Here is a 13989-nt window from a genome sequence, read left to right as displayed (position 1 = left end):
ATCCAGAGCTCCCTGTGTGTTTAGCTGAAGCCTTTGTTGCAAGTACATCATGGTTCAACTCTTCTCTCTGCTCAGTTAAGTTTCCCTCACAGGTGTCATCCCTGAGACTGTTCCTCAATCAACTTCCTGAATACAAATAACAAGTTAAAATTCGTTTCCCAGGGAACTCAGCCTAAAACTAGGAGGTTATAGTTGGGAGAGGTGGGCATAAAGGAAGAAGAGTATCAGGGGTTGGATATGAGTGGGATTTCAGGAATGAGAAAAGGAAGGACACTGAGGATATCTTGGAGATTCCAAACCTGGGGATCTGGGAGAATGATGTTTCTTTAGGCTAAAGGGAATCCTCTTCTCATCACCTCTTGAGATGTATAGCTCTAACAGATTACACAAGAAACTAGCCCCATGCCATGTTTACCAACAGTGAAATATCATGGAGTGCTTGGCCACTAGCCTTTCAGAGGTAGATTCAACCTATAATAAAAAATAGAGGAGACTGGCCAAGATGGTAGAGTAGAAAGACCCTGAGCTCAACTCTTCTCATGGGCACACAAAAATCACAATTATTTGTAGGACAACTATCAGTGAAAAAGACCAGAACCTACCAGAAAAGGTCTTCTACAACTAAAGACATAAAGAAGGAACAATAAAGAGATGGGTAAGAGGGGCAGAATCGTGATATAGTCAATTCCCATACCCAAGGTGTGTGATCCACAAATGTAGAATAATTACAATTGCAGAGGTTCTCCCAGAGGAGTGAGAGGTCTGGGTCCCATGTCAGGCTCCCTAGCCCAGAGGTCCTGCATTGGGAAGATGAGCCACCTACAGCATTTGGCTTCAAAGGTTAGCGGGGCTTACTTTTGGGAGATCTAGAGGGCTGGGGGAGTAGAGACTTCACTCTTAAACGGTGCACACAAAAATCTCACATGCTCTGAGATTGAGGGCAGAAACAGTAACTGATAGGAGCCCAGGTTAGACCTGCCTGCTGATCGTGGAGAGTCTCCTGGAGAGGCAGGAGGAAACTGAAGTTCACCCAGGGGACATAGACTCTGGTGGCAGCCATATTGGGTAGCTTGTTCTATCACATAGACACTGGTGCTGGCAAGCACCATTTTGGAGTCTTCCGTTTAGACTATCAGCCCCAGGGCCCAACTTCACCCTGACCCAACGGCTTGTAGAAACCAGTGCTAGATGCCTCAGGCCAAGCAACAAACTGGGTAAAGACATAACTCCATCCACCAGAAGACAGGCTGCCTTAAGACTCCCTGACCCCACAGCCACTCTGGACATGACCCTGCCCACCAGAGGGCCCAGGACTTAGCTCTACCCACCAATGGGCAGGCACCAGCCCCAGAATCCCCTGGGCCTTGGCCCTGCCCTCCAGGGAGTCTGCTCTAACCTCCAGACCAGCCTCACCCACCAGATGCAAGAAAACCATAATCCTGCAGCCTTTGAACATGGTCCGCCCACCAGCAGGCCTGATCCTTCCCTAGCACCAGCTGGGCCTTGAACCCACCCACTAACAGGCCAACACAAGCTTCGGGACATCCTGAACCCCATGCCCAACTATGTCAAGGACTAGCCCCACCCACCAGCAATCTGACACCAGCTCTGGGATCCCTGTGCCCTGCAACCAGACTCCAGGACCCAGCTCTGCCCACCACTAGTCAGGCACTAACCTCAGAACCTGGCTTCACCTACCAGTGGGCAACCACAGTACCAGAGTCTCTTGAACCCTGACTCCACCAATCAGTGAGCCAGCAGTAGCCATGGAGCCCCTTAGGGCTCCTCAGTCAGCCAACTTGTGACCCGGCCCTGCCAACCAGCTGCTGGCAGCCTCCGCACAAGGCAGTGCCTGGCAACCAACTGGATGGGGAGCCAACCAAGCCTACCAGACCACCACATAGTCAGCCCCCCACAACAGAAGGACCCACGTAGCCCTCATAGGGGGAACCCATAGAGCATATAGCTCAGGTGTTGAGAGGGGAGTGTGTTGTTGGGACAAATAGGACATCTCCTACAAAAAGCCAGTTCTCCAAGGTCAGGAAATGTAATCAACTACCTGATACATAAAAATAAAAACAGCAATTTAGGCAAAAAAATATAGAGAGAGGAAGGTTATTGTTGGAGAAGTGATAAGCAAAATAGAATAAATGTAACTAATCTTATACTTCAAATCTTTTGATAATGTTTCTGAAGAATAAAACCAGGTAGAAAGATAAGATGTGTGATCAGAGTGGGTTCACTTAAAAAATGTATAATAGCTATCAGAACACACATGACAAGAAAAAATATGACATACTCTGAGATCAACAAAGATTCAGCAATAAAATCAACAGGTTGGATGCATGCTGCTTACAAGTATTTGGGCGGTGATTATTGGATAACACAAGCAATGGCAGCTCTCGTGAACCAGGAACCAGTCTTCTAGGGGTCCAGAGGGACATTCTTCATGTGTTTAATATATGTTAAAAGAGTGACATTTCATGTGAGGACACTTCCCTACAAGTAATTCCTAGGAATCCCACATTGTTGCTATTTTCTTTAAATATGATGTCTTGATTTTATTTCTTTTGTCTGCCTGAGTTCAGCATAATATAGGAGTTATACTTTCATTTCTTTTTCTTGCTAGAATATCAAAAAGTTCATAATTCCAAGATATTGACTTATATGGACTTTTCCTTACTATAATATCAAGAAATTTATAATTCCAAGATACTCAGCAGGAGAAAGAATTTCAGGACCGTAGAATAATAATCCACTGAAATGTCTTCTCCCCAAATAAGCAGCCACTAAAAATAATGATAAACAAAATTTATCATTTATAGGAGTCCATAACCCTATTCGGGGTAGGCTTCCCACATAGGCCAACTAAGGTAACCTCTGGGGGGTGTGTCCAGGGGCTCTGAAGAGGAGTTCCTTGTCCCCAAAATTCTTTTGTTAGAGGTGACGCTTTAAAATGTCAGAATCTCAGTGAGAGTAGCTTACATAAGTGAATGGGATACAATTCTTTTCTTCTTTCCTGAGAGCTTTTCTGAGGAGGAAGGAACTAGAAGTTGGATATGTGATACCTAAAAGGACAGAGAGGATCAAAGGTGTGAATGAGAAACTAAATGAGGCATGGTGAACGGGGTACAAGAAGAGAAGGTTTCAAAGACCAGCTATAACTAGCTCACAACCTTATATAACTTGACAACTGCAGTCAAAAGCCCTGGACTTCAATCAAATAGGTCTGTTTGAAGAGCATTTTAACTGCTCCTCTCCTGATCTTGAGGCTCCGCACAGGCTTCCCAGCTTGGGACAGCTGACGTTCCCTACTATTAAATTACTCTGTTTCAGCTACTTCTTCCTTAAATCATTCTCTAGGTTAGTCAACTTGAATCTATACCAATGAATTGTGATAAAGGACAGTCTCTTCTCTTTAGGTTTTGACTGAAGTAAACAGGTTAGTTGAGTCCTACCTGTAGTCAGATAGGTGCCACAATTGATGCCATGAAATCCCCTGGTTGCCAAATATACCCCCTGCCAGCTGCTGTAGTTTACACTCTCTTGGATGAAGAAAGCAATTTTATGTCTTAGGGGATGGGTCCCCAAATGGATTGTGACTGGGTGTGACATGTGTTGAAATTGTGTTATCACTAGGAATAGCAATGCACCAGAGTGTACTAGTGATTTACTTTGTAATAATTAGAGAAGGTTCTCAGTTATATTTTTAGAAACATTATTTTACTCATTCTACCAAAAAGTGGCTTGGGCCTCAGGAATGGTGCAAATGCCTTGAGACAGTCACATGAAGAAGAATATATTCAGTCAAATAGGTGCTGACAGAGAAGATTTGAAAACCATAGGATTAAAACACTGTGCTACTTAAAAGCCATGATGTCTCTTGGAAAGAGTCCTGCTGGATGTGGGTGTCAGCAACCTTCATTTGTTAGAGTGACAAAGTTCAGACACCTCTCCTTCTGATGCCTGACAGAAGATTACTCATGGTGGGAGTAATCTGCCCTGTTCACTAAGTGGTCTTTCACAGTAACTTTTCCTTGAGGTAGTTGGGAGCAAAAAGGAGAGAGTTTTTCTGAGCAACTTGGTGAAGGCTTTTCAAGCTAATGTGCTTATGAATCACCTGTGGGCCTTATTAAAATGTAGGATCTAATTTGGTGTGTCTGGGTGGGGCTTGAGAGTCTTCATTTCTAACAAGCTCCCAGGTGAAACTAACGCTGCTGGACTACACTTTACCAACTACAAACACTTAACCTGAGCTTCATTGGAAGGATGACAGTGTCAGCCCAACCTGTCTCCTGTGAGCATTAATCAGGTAGTGGAGGGGAGAGAGCTAAATATATGTTATGTGGTCTCCTGAATGTTTTGAGACTAAGTCTAGTTAGGACAGGCTTACATGGGATACAGAGATGCAAATTCCTAAGGAAGATGGTGGGGATGGGGTGGGTCATTTGAAATTTCTTTCTGTGTCTTCCTGAATCCCATGAGTTTTTCTGTAAGATGGGTGCCTTATGCAGACCAATCCATGACAGTGGGAGGTGTGATCAATGAATCTGTTAAGGTTTCCACACCACCCTTCAGGGAGGGTGGCAGGAAGACAAATGCAGTTTATTTTCTCCAGCTCAACAGCTCATTTGCATAACATGCAGGAGGGAGAATGCAAAGGAAGAAAAATACTAAAAGGGGCAGAATATGCTAAAATAGGTCAAGGGAGAAAATGAAAGAGTATTATTCTACTCTCTTCAGAAAATTCTGTTAAGTTAGACCTGCCACAGACCACAAGATCAGTGTTGTAAACATATTTTGTTTTTCAGCTACCAAAAGCTTTGATTGTTAGATAAGGACTGACTAAAGATGTGGGCTCAATAGGGCAAGATGTATGTTGTGTTGATTTTGGAGGAGAGAGTGCCTATATATCTTTAGCCAGGCCAGATCCTTGGTAAAATATGTCAGCAAACTGTTTCTATCAGCGCTATTTTCTAACTCTTCCCTTTCCTCATATTGTTTTGTTTTACAGATGCCTATTTCTCTTTATTTAAATTAATTCACACTAAGATGTTACTGACTTGACATGTACTTTTCCTAGCTGTGTTTGTCTTATTTTCTAAATTTACAAAGCAATTACTTTTGCTATGATATTCACTAATATTCTGAGGTTAGTAATACTTATCCCAAAACACTAAGGGCAAACTATCAGATACTGTGTTTGATGAGTATGTTGATTCTCTTACCAAATTGACCCTAGCGCAGCTAAAGTCCCCTACCTTGGTGGGGAAGGTTCTTTTCCAACTCAGATTTATACAACCAATAATGAAACCGATGCTGAAACTGAAACAGCACAAGCTTTATTCAATGGCCAGAGAATGGAGAAATGGGAACTTAGTTAAAAAATCAACTTCTCAAGCTGACTTGGGCTGAGACACCATATATATAGGAGGATCGAGGTAAAAGGGAGGGAATAAAGAGAGGGAGGAATGTTCATGATTTATCTGAGAACAGGGGTATGGTTTGCTCAGAACTCAGGCAACACTCCTTTTCGGTTCTTGTATGAATCTTCCAGTTGTTGACAGGGTGCTAATACATTAGCATGCTTAACGTATAACAAAGAGTGTATAATGAGGCTCAAGGTCTACTGGAAGTCAAGTCTTCCACCATCTTGGACCTAGCTGGTTCTAATCAGTTCTTGTTTTTCTTTGTAGCTTCATCTTTTGTGGTTAAGCCTGAAACTCAGATAAGAGCAGTTAGTCTCCAACCAGGGGCAGGGATATGATTCTTGGGCAAGAGTCTGGTAACAAGTCTGCTGGTCTGAGAGTCCTTCCTACCCAACACTGTAAAATCACCACTTGTACCCTTCAACATAATAGGCCCTCTTACCTTCACACACACAAGTAAAGCCCTATCTGCCTTCTTAATGAATCACTAAAAGGAATGTTATGTAAAACACTTGAACTTCATACTTAAAGCACAGTTCTCTTGTATAAGGTCAGAATCTTCCCACTGGTTTTCCTTTTATCAGCCTGTATATGTTCCCCACTCCAGGAATCCTGACAACTGGACAAGTGGAAAAGGATCTCATCAGACTCAGAGCCTATATTTCCAATTAGAAGAGGTTATAGTAAAGTTAAGTATAACACAATACACCAGCAACAATATTTCCTGCAAATGAGATGGTCAGGAAGTAGTACACCCAAAATCATGGTTCCCTGTTGAATTTGTCTTTATTTTTAGTCTTTGTTCCATTTCCCTGAAATGAAAGAAGGTGACATTAGGATGACTTCCTCATGCTGAATTTAAAGACTTAGGGCTAGAAAGGGGCAGGCTGAAACTTAAATCTTCCTGAGGAGGCTGCGGGAGGGAAGACAGAGACTTGAATATAAATTAAGGCTAAGGGACCCCACTACAGTTAGCGACTGAGAACACAGAGTTCAAGGGACTGAATTTCAGGTTTATAGATGAGCAAGCATAAATTAAGTCATCAGTTGGAGCAACACAGAAGTTAACTGTAGAATCAAATATGCATTGATGGGCCCTTTATCGCTCTGAAGATAGTTATAACCAAGTATAGCTCAGCTTGAAGCATCTTAAGAGACACGTGGTTTACTCTGGAGGGATTTCTCCTTGCCCCTGCAGTCATGAGAAGCAGAAGGATGGTTCTTGTTGGAAGATGTATCTCTTGACTTCATTTCTTAGAGGTGTGAACGTTACTCACTAGTGAGACTTAGAGTCAAGTTTCAATGACTCTGTTGTCATTTAGAGGAGCCATGTGCTATGTTACTTGAGTCCCTTTCACACTTTGGCTTTTAAATATTATTTCCCTCTAAAAGACATTTCTTTGTAAATAAAGAGCTATGCATCATTCTGCTTTATCATTCTCTCCTATGAAGGGAGACTCTGGGAGATAAACAACACCCAGATAAATAAGGCTTAGAGACTGTAGGCCAAGGCTTCTATTGGTTCCACTATATTTATCTCTCTCTCCCTCTCAAAGAAATAATGATAGTAATTATTTTAAAAAATGATTCTCTTTTCTAATCATTTTAAATTGCTATTTCCCACTCTACTCAAATAGTAATTGTTTTTATGGCCCTGTTGTAACTCGTGAGAAGGAGGGAGATGGAATAAGCAGCTGAGAAAACCCATTCACCCCCCGGGCAGCATAGCTAAGGCACAAAGCAGATTTGCAGTAGTTCATCTACCAAACCTTCTTCAACTCTCACTCTGGATTTTATGTAGAGATCTGTGATGAAAGACAGAGAACTTGAATCTGCTGAGTGTATTAAATGCAGTGGAGGGAGAGTATTTGGGGAATAGATATTTTTTAAAAAATACCTTTGAAGACACATGAATGAGCTGATATTGAATTTGGTGTGTAGGTGGGGCAAGAGGACTGAACTGGGATATAAAGACCTGTGTTTTGCCACTTCTTACCTGTATGTAAATTTGGGTGGTAAGTCACTTTCTTGATGTTTTCTTAATCTTTTAACAAATTATTATAATTCTTAATCTCTGTCTCATTGTAGTGCTGTTTATCTTAAATTATATATATTCCAAGTAAAAATTGCTGTAAAATGTGTAGACTTGGGGACATGAGACTTTAGGATTGGAAGCACTCTACAAAGTGAATGTTGACTCCAAATGTCTTCACACTTCCCAATTACTTTAAGTGGGAGACAAAATAAACCAACCCTGAAATAGCTTCCTGAAGAAATTTGGAATTGGCAATTTTTGTATACGAAAAGAAAGAAAGGAGTCATCTAAAGTTGAAAACAGCTCTTGAGGTTTGTATGTTGTATGCAGCTCTGCCAACTCTTTCTCAAGCGTGAGGCTAGAAAGGAACAACATCATGAGTGAGTCAAAATGGAGTAAACTACCGAGTCCTCCACTAGAAGGTAAGGGGGGAGGTTGTAGTGGTTAAGCAAGTGACCTGGAAGGTCAGTCGGTCCACAGCTTACTCATTATCTGGGCACAGCTTTAGAATATTACCTAATACACTATGGGAATGAAATGAAATAGTCTAAGAAAAGTGCTTAGCATATTGTGTGCTGTGTAAAATATACTCAATAAATGACTAATGGAGGTAGTTATATTAATTTTAGAGGGAGTATACTGCTAAATGCACTGTATAATTTCAGAGATATTGAAAAATCTGTTGACTTAAGCACAGTTGACCCTTGAACAACATGGGTTTGAACTGTGTGGGTCCATGTACACACGGATTTTTTTTTCAATAAATACTATAATAGTAATGTGTAATCTGTGGTTGGTTGAATCTGCAGATGCAGAGGGCCTACTATAAAGTTATACATGCACGGGGTTGGTGCCCCTAACCCTCTTGTTTTTCAAGGGTCAATTGTATTTCCCCTTTCAATATTTCCCAGTATTTTCCCCTAGTCTCTTATTAAAAAACTTCCCATTCCCAGAGAAGTAGATATAATTCTACCTACAAGGTCTGGTACTACACCTCCTTTGCTTAACATTGAACATCAAGCCCTTCAAACTGTTCTTGGCACAGAGTTGTGTTCAGTAAATGTGTACTTATTAACTTTATGAAAGCTGTGATCCATGTGGTCCAATATCAGAGTGGTGGCAGAGTTAAAGAAGTGCCAAATCCCCAGGTAGTTGCAAAACAACTCAATATCTTTAGATGCATTTCTCCAACACATGCAAAATGGTACAAAGTCCACAACAATGCTTCTTAAAATGCTAATTTTCCCCTCAATTAGCTTCCCTCCCAAAAGAGAGCAACTCCTATACTTTTACCAAATTTCTCAAGCTGAGCCTCCTTCATCCCTAATCTAATGTATTTTTTCATCTATCTCTTTTTCTTTCCCATTTTGGACCATAAACCCCCAGAAGAGTTTGTCTGACAAGACAGAGGGTGTGAGAGGTGAAAAAAACTGTATGTACAAAGCCAAAACCTTCTTAGTTGGCATGACAAAAAAGCTAGAAACACCTGTGTAATAACTTATTTCTGTTGGATTTGTTAACTGAATAGCTGATTGAATGGAAAACTTAAGCAAATTGTTCTGGTTTTATACCTTGGTAACAATCTCTGTCTGTGAAAATCACTTGAAAATTAATCATTCACTGCTTTTTTGTGTATATATGTTATTTAGATTTTTTTACCTAACATTTTAAAAAGTAAATTTATTTATTTATTTTTGGCTGCGTTGGGTCTTCATTTCTGCCCACAGGCTTTCTCTAGTTGCAGCGAGCAGGGGCTACTCTTCATTGCAGTGCGTGGTCTTCACATTGTGGTGGCTTCTCTTGTTGTGGAGCACAGGCTCTAGGAGTGTGGGCTTCAGTAGTTGTGGCACGTGGGTTCCAGAGAGCAGGCTCAGTAGTTGTGGTGCATGGCCTTAGTGGCTCCGCAGCATGTAGGATCTTCCCGGACCAGGGATTGAACCCATGTTCCCTGCATTGGCAGGTGGATTCTTAACCACTGTGCCACAAGGGAAGTCCCTACCTAACATTTGTGTTCTGCATCTTTTATGCCCAACTATTTAATAGGCTTTTTAAGAGATTTAATTTAGTGTACAATACCTAGCATACTGTTTTAGACTTAGTGCTTAACAATATTTGTGGAGATAAAGTCCCTACTAAAGAAAGATGTTACCTAAGAGGTGTGATATTTTGAGCCATTACCAGCCATTAGATTGATATTTTATTTTATCATATAAATTCAAGATATTTAAGAAAGGATGTGGGCTTCCCTAGTGGCGCAGTGGTTGGGAGTCTGCCTGCCAATGCAGGGGACACGGGTTCGAGCCCTGGTCTGGGAGGATCCCATATGCCGCGGAGCGACTAGGTCCGTGAGCCACAACTACTGAGCCTGCGCATCTGGAGCCTGTGCTCCGCAGCAAGAGAGGCCACGACAGTGAGAGGCCCGTGCACCGCGATGAAGAGTGGGCCCCGCTCGCCGCAACTGGAGAAAGCCCTCGCACAGAAACGAAGACCCAACACAGACATAAATAAATAAATAAATAAATAAAATTTTTAAAAAAAGAAGAAAAAAAGAAGGGATGCATGAGGCTCAGAACATGAGGAATAAGAAATGAAATAGGCTGGGGAATCAGGGAAGAAAGACCTAGTTGAGGGTGTGGATGAGAGTTGAGCAGCAAGAAAGCACTGGGTGGGCACTTCCCAGAAAGAAGGCAGACAAAGGAAAAGAGAGGGGTCCATCAGAGTAACAAAAATTGTATTAAATTGTACCATTGTTCCAAACGAAATTCTCCTTCCTCCTCCCCAGTGAGCAAATTATAATTTCCTACTACATTGCCTTTTTCATATGACTCACTTTGGCTAGTGAAATGTGAACAGAAGTGATATATTTTACTTCTAAGCAAAATTTTAAAGACCATTGTGGGATTTCTCTGTTAGTCTTTTCTTTTTGATATAAACCCAGCAAGTTCCATATGAATCCTTCTGTTTCAGGCTGGTCTCAGGATGAGGATTTAATTACACCTGAAGCTACCCATGAAAAGCTTAATAACATTTTTAAAATTCAGACTTTTTTCCTAGAGAAAAATTTATGTCATGCATCACCCCCTTAGTCTAAATAAATTTGTTTTACAAAGATGGAACCATAGATACACATAACATTTTCTAACTTCCGGAGATAATCTAGAGTGACCAGTATTAAAAAATATGTAAATAAAAATAAGAAATATGAAAGTGTCGACTGTGTACCTATAGTTAAAGAAAGATGTTTTCTCATGAATTAAGGAAATTTCTTCTGAAAATATTCTACTTCAAGTTATAGAATACATGGAAAATAAATTATTATCCAATGGATTCTGAAATGGAGTGGAAAATAAATTATTATCCAATGGATTCTGAAGTAGAAAGTAATCAATGTGGTCTATCTCTGAACAATATTGAATTTTAGGAATAATCAGGGAAAACTTCCTGTTTTTGAAACAGTGTGGCATTTCGTATATGTTTTTCATCTTGAGAAATACATATTTTGTCTCTCACAAGCAGAAGTTTACCAGTCTGCACACCCAAATCTTTCACTAGAAACCAGAATAGTAGCTGAGACTGGGGAGCTTGCCTTGATGCAAGTAGTGGAAGGAGAGTTATTCATTACTGTTCTAGACCCAGACAATTGTCTGGACCTTATGCAGTGTTTCTGCTCCCAAGTTTGCTTGGATGTTGGAGACAGTTTCTGGGCCAGTATTAACAACCATGCCATTCAAATTAGCTCAAGTGTTCTCTGTCTGTGTCTCCACGACAGCAGAATTATTTCTTTTTAGGTTCTCTGCTTATCTTAACTAATATAAACTAGGAGAAATAAAGCTTTTTGGTAGAATTTAATAATAATTGCCACAATTATAATTATAATGGCTAATATTTATAAGCATTTTCCATGGGCCAATGTATTGACCAGGATTCTTTGGTTACAAGTGACAGAAACCCCAGTCTAGTTACCCAGGCACAAAGAGAAGTTTTCTGCATCATGTAATCAAAAGTGAGTAAAAGAGGATGTAGCTAGCTTTGAAAATAATTCAGACCAAAGACTGGAAGCCCACCAGCACTCTCTTTCTTCTCCCAGTTCTGTTTTCTCTGTATATTGTCTCCATTTTTCCTACTGTAGACTGGTTTCTTCCACAGGGTGTTTGGGAATCATATGTTTCTGGCTAGTGAATTCCCAGTTTACCTGAGACTTTCCCAATTTTAGTGCTCAAAGTCCTGCATATGGCAAACCCCTCTATCCCCCAAAAACCTGGACAGTTGGTCATCAAAAGGGATAGAATCTCTTTCCTCAGGCTCTAGTTCAGAAAATACTCTAATTTGGTCTTGATTGGGTTATGTGTCCACCCTTGAGGATCAGTCAGTGTGGCTGGGGAGTGAGGTACTATGATTAAACCAGCTTAGATCAGGTGCCACTGGAAGGCACTGTTCACTGAGGCAAGAGAGGCAGATTGGGTAACGTGATGGGCATGTTACATTCTGACCCTTGCCAGGGGACAGATGTGGGCAAACCTAACATTCACTGTCGATTAGAGTTATACACGATGCTGAGCTCTGCGTCTAAGTTAGTTCTTAGATCCTGTGAAGGGAGTACTCACTTTACCTCACTTTTACAGACAGGAAGCTGAGTCTTCAGGAGGCAATGAGACCCTCATGTGAAATCTAAAATGCCCTCACAGTTCATTTGTTTGATTCTTTTAAGGCCTAAGTCCTAGTATTATTGTTTGGTTTGTTTTGAATACTGTTTCTGACCGCTCCATCCCATGCTCATCCCTTTTTCTCTTGAACTTCTGTGATATTAATTTTTATTTTCAGTTATGTTTTTGTTAATCATGTGCTTTCTTGTATTGAAAAGCTTTTCTTCTAAGTTCTTTGAGGGCTGATGCTACATGGTCCATCTCTGTGAACATCCCAATTACTGGTCAGTTTTCATCTAATGCTTTACATCATGACTCTCTGGATTTTTTTTTAACCTTGTATCAGTTTTTTTTTTTTTTTCAAGTATGTGTGTGTGTGTGTTTTTATTATGCTGAGACTATTGTTGAAATTTAGCTAATTTTAAATTTAAATAATTTTTATTTTTAGAACATTTCCCTTTGGGTATGGTGACCATCAAATATTTTCCTAAATGTGTACAACAATTACAGAAAAAGGATGATATGATCATTAAAATAGAGTCAGTATTACTTATTCTGAAATCAAGTAAATTTGAGGCATAGTCTAAGCCAGGGATAAAGAGTGCTACTTTAGAAAGACAGATAAAGGTTACTTACAAACATTGAAGCAAACGATAAATATGAGGGAAGTTTTCATGATAAACGTTTGCAGAAATGAGAACATTACAGGAATATTTGTTGAAAAGTCATTAGGAAAAAGCTGATATCCAACCTGCTTACAATATTTTTTAGTGTCCATGAACTATTTTTAGATGACATGTTTTGTTTTTAAATCTAAAAAGCCACTGTTTTAAAATAGACTTGTGGAATTTAAAGATGGATAAAAAAATACAGTAATGATTGTCAATTTCAAATTGTTACTTTGGGCTAGTTACTTCAATTCTCTGGGGCTCAACTTTGTTATCTGTGAAGTGGTGGTGATGGCATTGAGCCAAAGTATTCTAGGGTTTCATCTTCTTACACTAATAGTCTTTGGTTTTATTTTAATTTTATTTCTATGATTGGATTCTATGTCTATCATAAATAAATCAAAGCCTTTAAGGTAAAATGTTAAAAAAAATAGTTGGCATTTTAGGCCTTGACTAAATGAAATTTACTGATTTTTATCAAATGTGAATTACAGGTGGTCATACCTATAATTCAATTAAAATGTGATGGTAAATTCCATATTCTTACATAGATGAATCCTAATACAGAGACAAAATTAATAGGATCCAATTCAGCAGCTAAAGATAGCTTGGATTTTTAGGTTCCATGGTTCAGAGTTCCTGTCCATAATTAATGATTGTGGGAATACAGTTGTTCCTCAATATCTGTGGGATGTTAGTTCTAGGAACCCCAGGGATACCAAAATCCTCCAAGCTCAAATCCCTCATATAAAATGGCAGAGTGCAGCTGAATGCAGAACCTGCAGATAGGAAGGTCCAACTGTAATTATTAAAGTATGAAACCAGATTTCTTGATTTATTCTGTCAAGAGACATTTATCCACACACAAGGTGCTAACTTACCTTCTTGGTGTTGTTTTACACGGGATCTTTCTATATCTGACACAGGTTTAGGACAATCCAGAAGAATTTCACTGTTCTTGGGAAGGGAACTCATGAAATTCAGCATCTTTCATGACATGTAACTTCAAAACCTGTACAGAGCCTACTGTAGTGCTAGAGCTGTGATGTGTACGTCAGTGTGGTTGAGTCAATGCTATCTTTATCACAAGGTGTCAGGCCTGCCTCTCATGCTTACAGCAGCCAGGGAAGAATAAAAATGGAGACTCATATTCTGTGCATCTAAGTATTTAACAGTTATGCCTCAAGCTAGGGAACTGTTAATTCTAATACATT

At 40.1% G+C, this 13989-nt stretch overlaps 2 long non-coding RNA genes across 2 annotated transcripts in view; one reads left to right on the top strand and one right to left on the bottom strand.

Moving 5' to 3' along the window:
- The window catches only part of LOC309639216, an 800045-nt gene that overhangs the window by 149697 nt on the left and 636359 nt on the right, over positions 1-13989 (bottom strand). The gene's annotated exons all lie outside the window — the stretch shown is intronic.
- The window catches only part of LOC309639218, a 70229-nt gene that overhangs the window by 15598 nt on the left and 40642 nt on the right, over positions 1-13989 (top strand). The window lies entirely within an intron of this gene.

This window comes from Balaenoptera physalus, assembly GCF_965194825.1.
Source record: "Balaenoptera physalus genome assembly, chromosome: 12".
In the NCBI taxonomy this organism is placed as follows: Eukaryota; Metazoa; Chordata; class Mammalia; order Artiodactyla; family Balaenopteridae; genus Balaenoptera; species Balaenoptera physalus.
Note: the sequence above shows the minus strand (reverse complement) of the source record. Positions and strands in the feature narration are given on the sequence as shown.